This window comes from Muntiacus reevesi, chromosome 15 (genome assembly GCF_963930625.1).
Source record: "Muntiacus reevesi chromosome 15, mMunRee1.1, whole genome shotgun sequence".
NCBI lineage: Eukaryota > Metazoa > Chordata > Mammalia > Artiodactyla > Cervidae > Muntiacus > Muntiacus reevesi.
Genome location: NC_089263.1, coordinates 39,190,783 through 39,208,378, shown reverse-complemented (window position 1 = coordinate 39,208,378; position 17,596 = coordinate 39,190,783). Strand labels below are relative to the sequence as shown.

Sequence of the window (17,596 nt, the reverse complement as noted above, 5' to 3'; positions counted from 1 at the left end):
AAAAGGTGCTTTAATGACATAATTTAAAGGAATGAGTAATTATAATATCACCTTCCCTTTACTTGTCCTTCCAGTGAAGCTACCAAAGGCAATGATTAAATTTATTTTATCTGAAGATAAAATAGGAGTCTCTAATTGTAAGTGAGTAAGATCTGTGGTGTTTCCAACACCTAGTTAATAATCATGATACAAATTCTCACAGTCGTTCGCTGGTCATTGTGATTCAGCAGTCTGGAGGTGGAATCTATGTTTTTAAAATGTATAGCTGGTGATTGTGATACTCAGCCAGATCTGGGAACCTGCATGATAAAAGTCACTTAAGGATTTGGTAGAACTCAGTTCTCTAACCTCTTTCCCTTTTAGATTGTCATTCGTTCTACTGATAGGTTAAGTGAGCAATTTATCACCCCTTCTCTGCACTCACAGTGGCTTGCACTGTGTATGTTTACATTGTATTTTTTTTGATTTTCACTTCCTGCTTTCCAGTACATTGAAACTTCTTGTTAACAAGAACTTACTGGGCTTTGAGTATGCCTCAAGTTTTTGTTGGATTCATTTGAAATACTGTGGTGGTTGATTACATAGATGAAAGCAGTTTGTGTCCCTAACAGAACTGTTTAAGAATAACACCCGTTAACGTTTTTAAAATTTTTTATTTATTTTTATTTGTCTGCACCAAGTCTTAGTTGTGAGTGCAAACTCTTAGTTTCAGTGTGTGGAGTCTAATTCCCTGACCGGAGATAGAACTTGGGTGCTCTGCATTGGGAGGATGGAGGCTCCACCCGAGTGTTTTCTGTACGTTGGGAATCTTTCTAATTTTTATGCCCTCCCTAAATCATAGGTAACAAATATTTCTGTTTTAGAAGGAAACATGGGCAAGGGTTTAAATGACTTGTTCAACATAAAAACAGTAAACAGGTAATGAATCCAGGTGCTGCTGAGTTGCTTTTGACCAATTGCCATCTTAAGGTACTAAGGTACCATCTTAAGTACCAACTTAAGGTACTCTGGGGCTACCTCAGCAGTAAAGAATTGTAAACAAATGACTAAATGAATAGGCTCAGTGTCACAAGATTTAAAAGGCTGTATGTAACTGAGCAATTATAAATGCATAGTGAAATTTTGGATCATCTTTAGACTTTGTAAAAGTTTTTAAAACGTTTTCGGACTCTTTTTTTTTTGGTTAGTACATGGTTCAAAAATTAAATCTTGTATGTACCATGAGCCTGTCCACCCTTAGTTCTGCATTCGTAACCACTTTTATTAGTACTGTATGTATCCTTCCAGTGTATTTTTTCTTAAAAAAATTTTTTTTATTTACTTATTTTTGGCTGTGCGGGGTCTTTGTTGCTGTGGGGGCTTTCTCTAGTTGTGAGTGGGGGCTACTCTTCATTGTGGTATGCAAGCTTCTCATTGCAGTGGCTTCTTTTGTTGCAGCGCACGGGTTCTAGGCATGTGGACTTCAGTAGTTGCTGCTCCTGGTTTCAGTAGCTACAGCTTGTGGGCTCTGGATGGTGGACTCAGTTGTGTTGAAAAGGCTTCGTTGCTCCACAGCAAGAGGAATATTCCTACATCGGGAGTCGAACTCAATGTCTCCTGCATTGTCAGGCGAATTCTTAACCACTAGCCCACCAGGGAAGTCCTGCCCCCAGTTTCTGTGTCAGGTAGATGTAAACAAATAGGTATACTGATTTTCTTCTGTTTCTGATACAACAGTTCATAAACTATATACCTGTTTTTCACTTTGCATTTTCATTTAACATTTCCTGGATGGGACTTCCCTGGCGGACCAGAGGCTAAGACTCCGAGTCCCAGTGCAGGGGGCCTGGGTTCTATCCCTGGTCAGGGAACTAGATCCCACAAGCTGCAACTGAAGATCCTGCACACCACAGTGAAGATAGAAGACTCCCCGTGCAGCCCAATAAATAAAAGTAATTAAAAAAAAAAAAAAATTTCCTGGAATTTGAAGTCTTTTAGTGGAGAACATTCTCAATTTTTTTTTAAATAGCAGCTGCATAGTAGTCTACATTGTGTACATACCATAGTTGATTTAACTACCCCACTATTGTTGAATGGTTGTGTTGAAATTTCAAAAAACATTTGTATCTGGTTTTTGGTGGTGGTGGTGGTTTGTTTTTAGTATTTATTTATTTATTTGGCTGTGTGGGTCTTAGTTGCGTTGTGTGGGATCTAGTTCCCCGACTAAGGATTGAGCCCCGTCCCCCAGGCCACCAGGGAGGTCCCTGCACTGTGTTCTTAAATGTGTGAGCAACCAGTCTTCTGCCTCAAAATAAACTCTGTTATGTTGCTTTTTTGTTTTGTAATATCGAAATTAAATTTTGTATGATGCTTTGTTGTTTCATGGCTTGCATTTAAGTCTGAATTTTAAGTTAGGGATCACAAATGTTTTAGCTGTGAAAGCCATTAATTAACCAGTTCTATTTAAGCTGTAAGTCTGTTACTGAAGTCCTGAGGAAATAAGGAGTGAGAAAGACAAAACAAAGAAAAATGAAATAGGAAAAAAGGGATGGGTGGATGAGAAGAGAAATAAACACAGTGATAGAGAAACAATGGATGGGTGTGATAATATGCCACCAACAGTTGTCTCAGACAATAAAACTATTTCAGAGTGGCCTAAATTAACCTTTGTTGGTTTTTTCCCCAGAGTTTTAAAAGTAGATCAGACTTCTGTAAGCTTTTATTAAAAAAGGGTGGGGTGCAGTTGAGATTCTAAAAAGTATATAATTACACATCTTTATACTTTGCATATATCACCATACCCTGGTCATTTTGTTCTTAATATTTACTGTAACTTGTAATTTTAAAAATACTCCTCTCCCTCTTTAAGATTGTAAACTTTTTGAAAGGAGGGCTCTATCTTTTTTAAAAAAACTCACGTATACCTAATGTGACAGTAAAGGGTCTGGCACACAATGGTGGTAGTGGTTGTGGTTTCGTTGCTAAGTTGTGTCTAACTCTTAGAACACCATGGACTATACCCTATCAGGCTCCTCTGTTCATGGGATTTCCCAAGCAAGAATACGCGATCCAAGGGGGTTGCCATATCCTTCTCCAGGGGATCTTCTAGACCCAGGGACTGAACCTGTGTCTTCTGCATTGCAGAGGGATTCTTTACCACTGAGCCACCAGGGAAGCCTCATAATAGGTGTTTGCTAAATACTTGTTAAATGAATGAAGTTGCTGAGGACATTCCACTTAAGTTGTTAGATATGAGAAACTGAATTGTAATTTTTGTAGTACGTAATAGGGAAAAAAAACCCACCAGATAGAGAGAACACCAGTAGTAAATGACTACTCTTCCCTTATCTCTTCATTTGATACTGGAATGAAACCAAACTTTGTTTTTTATTATAAGGTATTCAAAATACCTTTATATAAGGTATTTTTTAAAAAATTCTGTCTCCCCCTTGTGGGAAATAGAGTGTAAGAGAGATCACAACTTCAGTTAAAATGAATCTGTGCTTGGGATTAATGCATGGGAGTGGGGGTTACTATTTTCTCTTAAAAATAGTGAATGATTTTTTTTTTTTCCCCCGAGGAGGGGTGCACCGTTCCTGGAAGTACTACAATATCAGGTCGATGTGTGGAGTGGACGGAGCAAGCTCCTATTCCAACTCCTAGTTCCAAAAATCCATTTAATATATTGTCCTCAGATAGAGGATGTATCAGATGTTAAACTGATAAGAACAGATACTACACTTGATCTTAGCCAAAAGGCAGAGAAGCGATGTGAATGATTTTTATGAAGAATGTTTAATGACTAGACAGTGTCTATGATAAGCTAAAAAGCAGAGGTCCATGTTATGTGTGAAATCAGCTGTGTTAAAAAATATTTTGAACAACCCAGTACAAATGTTTTAAAATAACCTTTGTGATCTTTGGGTCATAGGATTATTGGCAACTTTTCTGTTTTCCTTATTTAAAAAAAAAAAAAAGGCCCAGTAAACATTATAAAGTAGGTACTTTCTTTTATTGAAACAAATATTTCAGAAATGAATTGTTTATTTGAGAGGAGAGGAAGAGAGGGAGACACAGACACTGTTGAAGGGTACTTTTATCATGAAACAGCGAGTTGAACTTGGTACTTATAATGAGTTATCTTTTCCCCATTTTGATTGATTGCTTTAAAAGCTTAACAAATACCATTATTCATGAAGATCTTATTTTATGATGTTTTGAATTTTTGTTGTGTGGTTGGACATAGTTGCTTTTATTTTGTAAATTTTTTACATTTGTTTTTAATTCTTAGTTATTGTTAAAGTAATACATGAAAGTAAAGGCTATAGAAATGTCAAATATAGTGACTTTTTTTGTAATCTTAGTTTTCTAGGAACAACACTGCTTTGGGGTGTATATCTTTTCAGAACTTTTTCTCTATAGTAGTCCCCTTTTATCAGCAGAAGGTACATTCCAAGATCCCCAGTGGATGCCTGAGTCCATGGATAAAGGACCTAACCCTGTATATGCTGTGAGGGTTTATCACACTTCTCATGTCTCCTTTTACCAGATTTCAATATAGGTAATAAAGGTAGTTAAATCATTAACTTTTATGTTATTCAGTTCAGTTGCTCATTCATGTCCAACTCTTTGCGACCCCATGGAATGCAGCACACCAGGCCTCCCTGTCCATCACCAGCTCCCGGAGTGTACCCAAACTCATGTCCATTGAGTCGGTGATGTCATCCAGCCATCTCGTCCTCTGTCGTCCCCTTCTCCTCCTGCCCCCAATCCCTCCCAGCATCAGGGTCTTTTCCAATGAGTCAACTCTTCACATGAGGTGGCCAAAGTATTGGAGTTTCAGCTTCAGCAGCAGTCCTTCCAGTGAACACCCAGGACTGATCTCATTTAGGATGGACTGGTTGGATCTCCTTGCAGTCCAAAGGACTCTCAAGAGTCTTCTCCAACATCACAGTTCAAAAGCATCAATTCATGTTATTATGACCATACAAGTAATGAGTCAAGTATAATAATTTATGTATAATTTGTGGATAAAAAAGTGTACCATGGGTCCTGTTTCTTTTCTGTAAAGTTTCTGTTTTTCTTGGAGGTACTTGCCCTCCACCCCTTTTTTTAAATTTGCTTAGTTTCCTATGTACCTATTGCTATTTTTCTAACAACTTTTACTAATCTGTCAGGGTTTTCAGACTCCAGCACATCACATTGTCTGTTAGTTCTGCCTCTTTTTGTGGAGGAATTGGAATGGGGAGAACTTACTTCAGAACTGTCATTCTCCTTGCTCTGATCTAGACTTTTGTGTATAGTTACTATTCTGAAACTTCTGCCCTCTTCATAAACGGGAATCGCCTGCACCACCACCACCCTTCCCACCCACCCCTTTTTATATTGGCTCCCTTTCTGCCTCCTGTTTGGCTTATTTAGTCCTTTATTTGGCTGAAATATGTTATCTGGTTGTTTCTTGAGAAAAGTTGCACAGGAGGTAAATTTTAGGGATGTGTATCTTTTTAAAGAAAAAAAAAAAATCTTTTATTTTCATACTTGATTTGTAGTTTGACTGGAAAGAAGTTTCCATCAACATTTCGAAGACATTTCTCTTGTCTTTGAACTTTTCAGTATAGCTTTTGAAGAGTCTGATGCTGTTCAGATTCTGGCTTTTTGTTTGCTTATTTTTTTTGGAAGCATTCGTTTACTTGGTTGCTCCAGGTCTTAGTTGTGGCGTGCAGAGTCTTCAGTCTCCATTGTGGCATGAATGATCTTTTAGTTGGGGCAGGTGGAATCTTTAGTTGCATCACGTCGGATCTGGTTTCCTGACCAGGGATGGAGCCTGGGCCCTGTGCATTGGGAGTGCGGAGTCTAAGCCGCTGGACCACCAGAGAAGTCTCTGTTCAGATTCTTGGTCCTTTTTTTTCTTGTATATGTTATTTGAATTTTTCTAGGTATCTTTTGTTTGTACTGGTGGTGATAAATTTTATGAAAATACATACTATGTCAGGCATTGAGAGAATTTTTTTTTTCTCTCAATAGTCCAGTATTTCTCATGGGCATTTAGGTAGTACCATTTTTGTGTTGGGTTGTATTGGGCTGTGGGGGGCGTTGAGCACTCTGGCTCCCAGGAACTAAGTGCCAAAATAACTCACTAGTTTTGAGGACAACTAGAAATGACCCCAGATGTTTCCAAACACCCCCTTAGGGAAGGTAGTACTTAGTATTCTTTTTGAGAAGGGTTATTGCAGTCCAGTCCTTAGGATGATTTTTTTGTTCAATTGATGATGGACCTACTGATTTAAAGTTTTTCTTCTGTTTTCCTGAATTTCTCATTTTGGCCTTTTTTCTGAGATATTTTCTTCAACTAATATTTTTCAGTCCAATATTTTGAAATTAGAAAGGCATTTTCTTACTTATTTTTGTCTGTGCTGGGTCTTCATTGTTGCACAGACTTTCTCTAGTTGTGGTGTGAGAACGTTTCATAATGATGGCTTCTTATTGCAAAGAACGAGCTCCAGAGTGTGCAGGCTCAGTAGTTGTGGCTTGTGGGCTCTAGAGAGCAGTCTCAGTGGTTGTGGCCCATGGGTCTCGTTGCCCTGCGGCATCATGTGGGATTTTCTCAAGCCAGGGATTGAATGTGTCCCCCACATTGATAGGAGGATTCTTATCTGTCAGACCACCAGGGAAGTCTTGGTCCTTTTCTTAAAATTCATTTTCATTTCCATTTTTTCCCAGAATGGCCTTCCTAATACTGGTTTTTAAAAGTCATTGATTGTAATTTTAATCTTTGGCCTTTCCATAAGTTTGTTTTCTTAAATCTTTTAATTGTTTGTAATTGGTCTCTCAGTTGTTGTTCTCTGAGTTATTCAGATAACTTCCTATATAGACTGCTGTCAGTCTCAAATGTCCATCATTGTCATTTTTTCAAATTTCCTCTCTATGGAAATAATTTACTGTTCTTGTGTTGCATTTTGCTTAGAGCCTACCTGCAGGATAGTATTCTATCTCTGCTGAACTTTTTGGACTCTAGTTTTCTTCAAGTCTTCTTGTTCTTTCCAGAATCTTTCTTACTTATGTCTTCTGTTATGGTCATCCCTAGATTCTTTTTTTCGCTGTGCTGAATCTTAGTTGCAGCGCGCAAGCTTCTCCTTAGTTGTGTTGCACACAGACTTAGTTGCCCCATGACAGGTGGGATCTTATTTCCCGTAAAAGGGATTGAATCCACATCCCATGAATTAGAAGGCAGATTCTTAAGCCTGGACCACCAGAAAAGTCTCTCTGTCTATAGATTCTTAACCATTTTCCAGTTTACCAGCCTTAAATAAACTTTAGGTGCTTGACTTCTTTAGTTACTCCTGTAGCCATGCTATTTCTTTCTGGTTGTAGTGACCTTGTGTTCTTTGCTGCTGTTTTCATTGTTTCTGGTGTTTGTAAATATTAGTTTCTCTAAACTAGGTGGTTTTTTTTTTTTTTTTTTTTTAAATCCCCTTCTCTATGTCGGTATCTCAAACCTTTAGTGTCTGTTGTGCTATCTGATATAAACAAATATATGACATCTGGTATAAATTTGTTTTATTTAAATTGGTCTCTGAAGAAATTTTTTTTTTCTTTTAAAATAACTATGTTATCTATGCTGCCCTTTAATACACGGTCTTCCCTTGTGGCTCAACTGGTAAAGAATCCACCTGCAATGCAGGAGACGTGGGTTCAATCCCTGGGTTGGGAAGATCCCCTGGAGAAGGGAAAGGCTACCCCCTCCAGTATCCTGGCCTGGAGAATTCCATGGGCTGTATAGTCAGTCCATGGGGACACAAAGAGTTGGACATGACTGAGCAACTTTCACTTTCACTTTAATACATATTAAAATAGCTGACTCCCTCCCCCCCATTTTTTATTGTGGTAAAATACACAACATCACTTGGCCGACAAAGGTCCATATAGTCAAAGCTGTGGTTTTTCCAGTAGTCATGTATGGATGTAGGAGCTGAAGCATAAAGAAAGCTGAGCACGAAAGAACTGATGCTCTCAAACTGTGGTGCTACAGAACGTTCTTGAGAGTCCCATGAACAGCAGGGAGATCAAACCAGTCAATCCTAAAGGAAATCAACTCTGAATATTCGCTGGAAGGACTGATGCTGAAGCTGAAGCTCTGATACTTGAGCCACCTGTTGTGAAGAACCTACTCATTGGAAAAGACCCTGATGCTGGGAAAGATCTGAGGGCAAGAAGAGAAGGGGGCGACAGAAGATAAGATGTTTGGATAGCATCACTGACTCAATGTACATGATTTTGAGCAAACTCAGGGAGATAGTGAAAGACAGGGAAACCTGTTGTGCTGCAGTTGATGGGGTTGCAAAGAGTGGGACATGGCTTCGTGACTGAACAGCACAACAAAAACACAACAATTTACTGTCTCAATCATTTCTAAGTATGTCAGTGGTATTGAGTTCATTCATATTGTGCAACCGTCACCATAGTTCATCCGTAGAAGCCTTTTCATCCTGTAAAACTGAAATCCTATATCTGTTTAATGGTAACTATTCATTCCCCTGTCCCCCTACTCCTGGCAGCCACCATTCTATTTTCTGTCTGTAAATTTAATTATTCTATGTACATCATATAAGTTGAATACATCAGTATTTGTCTTTTTCTGACTGGTTTATTTCACTCACCATTAGGTCCTCAAGGTTCATCCATATTGCAGCTTGTGTCAAAATTTCCTCCGTTTTTAAGGGTGAATAATATTCTATTAAATACATTACCACATTACTACAATTTGCTTATCCATTTGTCAACTGGTGGAAATGTGGGTTGTTTCCACTTTTTAGCTTTTATGATAACACTGCTAAAACATGGGTGTACAGATATCTCTTCAAGACTTTGCTTTCACATCTATGGATATAACTGATTTTTACTTAATAAAACTGGTACATTCATAAACTAGTGTGATGCTTTTTTTAAACTCTATTCAAGGCATTCATTTCATTTTACTGATCCTTCTGAATCTTTTTACTGAGCACTTTTTAAGTTATAAGGATGCATGAAATTTTGGTGTACAGTTTATGTGGAATCACATGACTGCTGTTTTAAGGCGTAGTGCTCAGAATTGGAATCTGATTTATATTTTAATTTCAACAGAAACGTGCAAGGCAGCTAGCTACTCTCCATAAATCTTCAGCCCTACTCTCTCCCCCTATGACTCAGCGGTTGTTTTTACCTCCTACTTAACAGAGAGCATAGAAAACTTATAAACTTCCTCCTTCTCAATCTAGAAATTGTACATGTGCACATATTTCCTTTCTCTTAGGCTACTCTTAATGGGAGACATTTCTTAGAAGGTTTAGCTGTACTGACTGTTCATTTATTTGTTTATTTTGGGGTGTTTACCTTACTCAGTAGATGTGTGTGAGGCACTGAGGAGCCTGGCAGGCTACAGTCCATGGGGTTGTGAAGAGTTGGCGATGACCGAACGACTAAGCACAGATATCTTTTAGTGTACTACCGTAACTTCCTGGTTCTTTTACTGTATTGTTACTTTTATAGTAGTTCTGGGGCTTATCATTACCATTTCATCTAGTTGGAATGCTAGTTCAGTTACAAGAGCATATAAAGACTTCCTTATAGAGCTCCATTCCCTTCCCCCTCTGTTGTGTTGTCATTATCCTACAAGTTACATCTTTATCCATTGTATAGTCATAAACCATCCTTCTAATTATCACTCGATGCTTTTGTCTTTTAAGTTAGATAGGAAAAAAGGAGTTACTTATGAAGTTACTTGTACTGGTGCTTTGTATTTTCATAATGGATTTGAATTACTATTTAGTGTCATTTCATTTTAGCTAAAGTGCTCCTAATAGTATTTCTTTTAGGGCAAGTCTACTGGTAACAGCTTATTCAGTTTTAATTGGTTAAGAATGCCTTCTGTGATTCTAAGGGAAGTCTTGTTGGATATAGAATTATTGATTGACTTTTTTCCACACCACTTTGAATATATCGTCCCACTGTCTCCATGATTTCTGATAAATCAACTGTTAGTCTTGGGAGGAGCCTTTACTTGTAATAAGTTGCTTTTTTCTCTTTCAACAGTTTGATTGTACGTGTTGGTGTGGATCTCTTTTGAGTTTAACCTGTTTGAAACTTTTTGAGCCTCTTGAATGTGTATATGTTTCTTTTTTCAAATTTGAGAAATTTTTGGCCTTACTTTCTTCAAATACTCTGTCCTTTTGTTTGTCTCCTGTCTATTATATGTAAGTCAGTTTTCTTAATGGTGTCTCACAGGTTTCTGAGTCTCCGATCTGGTTTTTTTTTTTTTTTCCTTTTCTATTCTGTTTCTCAGACTGACTGATGTCAGTTGATCTGTCTTCAAGTTTGCTGGTTTCTTTCTTCTGTCAGCTTATATCTACTATTGAGCCGCTGTGTCGACTTTTTCATTTTATTATATATTACTCAAACCTATAATTTCTATTTGATCTTTTTTAGAAAATATCTTTTGTATATTAAGATTGTCAATTTGGTTGAGACATTGTACTCATACTCTCCGTTAGTTGTTTTAAAATATTTAAAATAAATGATTTAAAGTCTTATTCTAGTTAAGTTCAGTGTCTGGACTTCCTCAAGAATAGTGTATATTGCCACGTGTGCCCCCCCCCCCATTGTGTGTGTGTAGAAAATACTTTCTTGTTTCTTTGCATGCTTTTATTATTTTGTCAAAACTAGACATTTAAAATAATGTGGCAGCTGTAGAAATCATATTCTTTCCCTGTGATTGTTTATGTACGTGAGTGACTTTTTGGTATTAATACTATAAAGTCTGTTCTATGTGGTCACTAAAGTGTCTGTATAGTTAGCTTAGTAGTTAAAGTAATGAACAGGCATAGGTTTCCTTGGATGCCTGAATGATGTAAATCTTCTAGTCTTTTCTAAAGGCCTCAATGTGTATGTTGAGACATGCCTTCAACACTCAGCTAAGCAATTTATAGGTTTGTTTTTTCCTGCTTTTACAGAGCCTAAGTGTTCGCCAGCGGTGAACGTTTAAGGGCTTTCACAGCTCTTTCCAGAGAATGTGCACAGGTTATGTGTGAGTATGGCTTTCTAGAGTCCCAAGAATGTGCTAGAGCTTTCCAAAGCCCCATGCTGTTGTTTGCCTCAAAAATTGTCCATAATCTCAGCTGCAGTGTTTGACTATTGCTTCTAATTGTTTTTGAATAGAAAGAAGGCTGTTTACTCTGGATGAGCTCCGAGTCAGGTCACATAAAGATAGCTTTGATAGTAGAGTCTTCTAGGAACTACCAGACATGTAAAATAATGACAGTTCTCTGGGAGTAGAACTTTGAAGAATCTCCAGTTCTGTTGTGCTGCCTCTAGTGTTGGTTGATATTCACTATGATTGCAGGTTTTCACGAAACTATGAAGTGGTTAGAATGGAAACAGCCACAAAGCTTGCTCTTCTTACCAAGATTTAGCCATATTGCTGAATACACATTCCCCAGATTTCTTCAATTTTTTGTAATTTTCATAGTCTGAAAAAGATGATTCTTCCAGCTTTTGCCACTATTCTCACTGGTTTTATGAAGAAGATAATTTTATGTCTTTACTTGGTAATTCTTGCTGATGGGAATATCAGCTGCATTTACGAATGTGTGGATTCCTTCTCCAAGCTCAGAGGACTCAAGGAACCTGAGGATTGAGAACTTTCAGATTAATCAGTCCGTGTCTCTGTATCATTTTTTTCAGGATTCCAATTTGTTCTTGTTTCGTATGCAGGCCTTATCCTTGGCATAGCAGACATAGACTTTAACTTTCTTTGAAGCCCTGCTACTTTTACAGTAAGTCTTGACCCTTAGCCTTTTTTAGAGATTTTATGCTACAAAAGAACCTTCTGGCTTTTTGACATTTAGTTTTTAATTCCTCTTATTCATTTTTACCTCCTGCTATGTTTTTCTGAAGAGTCAGTTGCCTGTAGCAGCAACAACCCGTTTTCATGGTCTTGATAATTACTGTTTTCTTTATATTTCTCAAATATCTGATACATTGCACTTTCTAAGTTCAGGGATTGGCAAACTGACTTGCAGGCCAAACCCACTCTGGGGCCTGCCTATTTTTGTCATGCCCTATTTTTAAAGAGTTGTAAAACAGAAACAACAAAAAAGAATATGAAATACTATCTGGTCCTATTTAAAAAAAAAGAAAAGTTTGCCAATATCTGCATTCTCTCCACAGGAAAATACCCAGTTTACCAACAGTTGAAGCTTCCTGGGAGGAAGCTTTGCACTGCCACTTTGTGCTAGGGTTCTGTATGTTCATCACCAGTGATACGTCCTTTGCCAGCTGGGTGGCTATGTGTATGGTGACCCAACTCCAAAGCTTTATTTTAGCCTATTCTATCATTCTCCTCACCAGTGGCTGCAAGTTGGGTTCCTAAGTATGTTAACTGTGATTAACATACAGAAGTTTATTAAGGAATGTTCTTAGGATCAACATCTGTAGATCTAGAGTAGAAAGGATAAATTGTGCTGAATTGTATTATCAACAAAAGTCACTGTTACCCCCTTGAGACTCTGAAGCTGGAATAACCTGCTGAGTTGTCCAAAATTGTGACAAAGTGCTGGGCCCTTAAACCCCTGTTTGATCAGCCACTCCATGAAGGCTGCTCAGGCATGCAGCTGTCTTTAGCTGAGGCACTTCCTGAAAAGACCTGACAGGTGAAGGCTGTTTTCCAGCAGCTGGACAAGAAATCCTTCACTTCTGAAAGGAGATCTGCATAACACTTCAGTATCTGCTACATATGGCTTCATGTGAGTTCTTCTGATTATAAATTTTTTTATAAAATGTTTTTAAATTGTTATTTTAATGAGTTTTTTATGAGAGAGCTGTGAAATATAATTCAAGAACTATATACATTTTTATTCATAATGAGATGGACAATTTTTCCTAAGGCATTTTTGAAAAACTGAGCTAGTTTACCTTTGATTTGTGTAATTAGTTACCATTTTAATAACTAGAATGTCATCATAGAATCCTGAAATGCTAATATTGGAAATTGAAATTTACAGCTAGCGGGTCTTAGTTCAGTTCAGTTCAGTCTCTCAGTCGTGTCTGACTCCGCAATCCCATGGACTTCAGCACACCAGGCCTCCCTGTCCATAACCAACTCCCAGAGTTTACTCAAACTTATGTCCATTGAGTTGTGATGCCATTGAGCCATCTCATCCTCTGTTGTACCCTTCTTCCGCCTTCGATCTTTTCCAGCATCAGGGTCTTTTCCAGGGAGTCAGTTCTTCGCATCAGGTGGCCAAAATATTGGAGTTTCAGCTTTAGCATCAGTCCTTCCAATGAATACTCAGGACTGATTTCCTTTAGGATGGACTGGTTGGATCTCCTTGCAGTTCGATGGACTCTCAAGAGTCTTCTCCAACACCACAGTTCAAAAGCATCAATTCTTCAGCGCTCAGCTTTCTTTGTAGTCCCACTCTCACATCCATACATGACTACTGGGAAAACCATAGTTTTGACTAGATGAACCTTTGTTGGCAAAGTAATGTCTCTGCTTTTTAATAAGCTGTCTAGGTTGGTCATAAGTTTTCTTCCAAGGAGCAAGTGTCTTTTAATTTCATATCTGCAATCACTATCTGCAGTGATTTTGGAGCCCCCCAAAATAAAATCTGTCACTATTTCCATTGTTTCCCCATTTATTTGCCATGAAGTGATGGGACCAGATGCCATTTTCTTCATTTTCTGAATGTTGATTTTTAAGCCAACTTTTTCACTCTCCTCTTTCACTTTCATCAGGGGACTCTTTACTTCTTCTTCACTGTCTGCCATAAAGGTGGTGTCATCTGCATATCTGAGGTTACTGATATTTCTCTGGGCAATCTTGATTACAGCTTGTGGTTCATCCAGCCCAGCATTTCTCATAATGTACTCTGCATATAAGTTAAATAAGCAGTGTGACAATATACAACCTTGATGTACTCCTTTCCCAATTTAGAACCAGTCTGTTGTTCCATGTTCAGTTCTAACTGTTGCTTCTTGACCTGCATACAGATTTCTCAAGAGGCAGGTCAAGCGGTATGGTATTCCCATCTCTTTAAGAATTTTCCACAGTTTGTTGTGATCACACAGTCAAAGGCTTTGGTGTAGTCAATAAAGCTGAAGTAGATGTTTTTCTGGGATTTGCCTGCTTTTTCCATGATCCAGCGGATGTTTGCAATTTGATGTCTAGTTCCTCTGCCTTTTCTAAAACCAGCTTAAACATCTGGAAGTTTATGGTTCACGTACTGTCGAAGCCTGGCTTGAGAACTTTCGGCATTACTTTACTAACGTGTGAGATGAGTGCAATTTTGCGGTAGTTTAAACATTCTTTGGGCATTGCCTTTCTTTGGGATTGGAATGAAAACTGACCTTTTCCAGTCCTGAGTTTTCCAAATTTGCTGGCATATTGAGTGCAGTACTTTGACAGCATCGTCTTTTAGGATTTGAAATAGCTTAACTGGAATTACATCATGTCTACTAGCTTTGTTGTGTAGTGATGCTTCCTAAGGCCCACTTGACTTGGCATTCCAGGATGTCTGGCTCTAGGTGAGTGATCACACCATTGTGATTTTCTGGGTCATAAAGATCTTTTTTGTACAGTTCTTCTGTGTACTCTTGCCACCTCTTCTTAATATCTTCTGCTTCTCTTAGGTCCATACCATTTCTGTCTTAAGAAGACATCTAATTCTGCCCTCTAATTTGACAAATGAGGAAGCTGGGAATGAGTGAGCCTGAGGGGTTTTGAAGCTAGTTAGTGACAAGTAAGGATTAGAATGTAAGTCTCCAAACTACTAAACTAGTATCCTTTTATCAGTACTCCTTACCTTAATTAGTTTCTTATAGTAATTTCTAAGAAGAGACTATCAGGATTCTGAAACTGTGTAAGAGATTTTTATAGCCTTTAAAAGTCATTTTGTTGCTCCTCCTGGGAATAATGGTAAATAGTTTGTAAATGCTTCGGTGACAACAGCATTAATAATAAAGTCAGCTTTTGGAGTATATCGTTTGCATCAGTCCTGAATTCATTTTGGACTTAGGTTTGGAAATTTCTTCATGATGGCTGTGGGTTATCAGATAGTGGAAGCTCTTCACTTTTTTGCTGCTAGGATCATACAGTGGACATACGATTACCATATAAGGTCTGAAAGTGCTATAGAATTTTATTTTATTTGTTTTCATTTATTTTTGTTAGTTGGAGGCTAATTACTTTACAATATTGTAGTGGTTTTTGCCATACATTGAAGAATTTTAAAATTTACCAATTCTATTTTCTGTGGTGGATTATCCTAAACGTGTTCTGGATTATCTGATTCACAATTAAATGCTTTCATTTAATGCTGTGGTTAGTATGTGCATTTGTATTTGTTTTTGGTGGTGCCAGGTGTTACTGTTTTGATTGTTAGGTGGTAATAGTAAGGAAAAGAAAAGAAGTGCCAGCCTTAATGAGTAAGAGGCCTTTGAGTTTTTAGTGGAGACCAAATGCTTTTTCAGCATGTTGAATTAATATTTTATTATAATGTGAAATTGAGAAAATTTTACATGCCTTATTATCACGAGACATTTAGTACAAGCATTACAGTCTAAAAGAGGCTTATGGTAATGCAGTTAGTGCCATTTTTGTGTTATGAGCAAAGATTTATTCAGCAAAGCCACGCCATTTATTTTTAAGTGTTTGTTTTCAGTTGAATTTTGTTAGATGCTTTGTATTTAGTTTTTGGTTTATTTGGCTTTATATTTATGTAAGATTTGTATGTGTAAAAGAGTTTACCTAAATATTTATGTTTATCAACTCTATCCCAGTGAAACTAATTTTAAAAAGTTTATGTTTGTGTTGGTTTAAATAACAGTAGAATTATAATTTTTACAAACTGAAGAAACATTTCTCCTTTTTTAAGAGGTTTGTATATTGTTGTAGTTTGAGAATCTCTCTGCTTCAGAGTTGTAAGTTAAAAAGGTTGATGTTAGATTACTTAAAAGTACCTACTTAAACTTTACGAACATTTTAAGGAAGGTGCAGGCATAGTGTGTGTGTGCGCGCGCGCGCACTCAAGCAAGGAAGGAAGGGGAGATTTTGTGTAGAAGAAAATTATTATCAGTTATAATGATAGGAATTAGGTTTCTTCTGAATAAAGTGTTTGATACCATCAACTCTTGGGAGGAAATTTTGATCACTTCAGTCTTCAAAGATTCACTTTGCTTTTCATGTTATATTGAATTCCTTTGAATGCATTTATTAACTTAAAAAAAAAGTTCCATAGTGAGTCTTGTAATGAAAAACCTCCTAATTCGTTTTGTAAGTTGCAGTTTTCACAGATTGCTGTTTAGTATAAGTATTTGTGAAGGACTGATTATGATCTACCTGATGAGATCTAGTCAATATAAATCTGTTAGTAGATAAATACTTGTTTTGGGGTCAGGCACAACTCATAGTTCACTCACATTATTATATAATAGAGAAATACAAATGTGTATGAAGGTAATTGTGATGAAACCAGCTGAGTATAGAAGTTCTGAATCCTTACTCTTGAGAAGATATTTCACTAATTTTAATTTATAATCTTAATAAGATGCTGTTTGTCACCGTAATTTTCCGTCTAATTCTCATCCATCTCAGTATGTCATTGAACTTTGCACAGGCCTTTTTTTTTTCCTATCCTTCTTTCCCACCCATCCCATCCCCTTTCTTTCTGGCCTGCTAGTTGCCCCACACTTTTCCAAATGTTTGGGGTATAACCATAAACTAAGCAATCAAAGATTGCTGCTCTCGTAGAACTGAAGGAAGGAGACAAGCAATAATATGTCAATAAATTAATTGAAAAATTGTATGAATAGATAAGAAATTATTGTTAGAAAGTGAAAAAGTGTTGTGGTAAGAAAAAAGTAGAGGAGGGTTAGAGCAATTGAGAATATTTGGATATGTGGGGCAGTTTGTAATTTTTAAAGGATTAGTTAGGATAGGTCTCATTGAGAAGATGATATTTGAGCAGAGTATTGCTAAGGGAGTTATTTATGTGAAGGACTGTTCACACACTGTGTATGTGGGAGAGGTGTATCTTGCATGCTTAGACAGGTGCATTGCACATACACCAGTGCTAAGGGAGTTATTTATGTGAAGGACTGCTCACACTGTGTGTGTGTGTGGTGTATCTCACATGCTTAGGTGCATTCCACATACACCAGTCTATTGCATATAGACCTCTACATATTATGGAAAATGCACATATAAACTCTATTTAGCCAGGGAACAAAAGTTGGATTTTAATATTCATTTGTTTTAACTAGTAACAGCTGTTCAAAACCTGAAATTCAGCAGAAGGACAAATTGTGTGGGAGAAAAAAGTTATATTTTTATCAGTGTGAGCAGAGAGAAGATAAATGAATGTTTAGAGAACATGTTAAAATTGATAACAATTTTTTTTTTTACTACACTGAGACTTACATGATCTTAGTTCCTGGAAAGGGATTGAACCCTGGGCCACCTCAGTGAAAGCCCCAAGTTCTAACCACTATTGGAAGTTCCCAAGAGCAACGTTCTGTCTGTGTGTGTGTGAAATATTACTTTTTCATTTATTTTGCAAGCCTTAGAGCGTGCCGGCTTCAT

The 17,596-nt window shown here is 37.4% G+C and overlaps 1 protein-coding gene and 1 non-coding gene across 5 annotated transcripts in view; one reads left to right on the top strand and one right to left on the bottom strand.

Moving 5' to 3' along the window:
* The window catches only part of STRN3 (striatin 3), a 99,010-nt gene that overhangs the window by 10,275 nt on the left and 71,139 nt on the right, over positions 1-17,596 (top strand). The window lies entirely within an intron of this gene.
* LOC136147714 (U2 spliceosomal RNA) lies at positions 3,560-3,750 on the bottom strand. Its single transcript, XR_010659367.1, has one exon. It is a non-coding gene; the product is annotated as a U2 spliceosomal RNA (small nuclear RNA).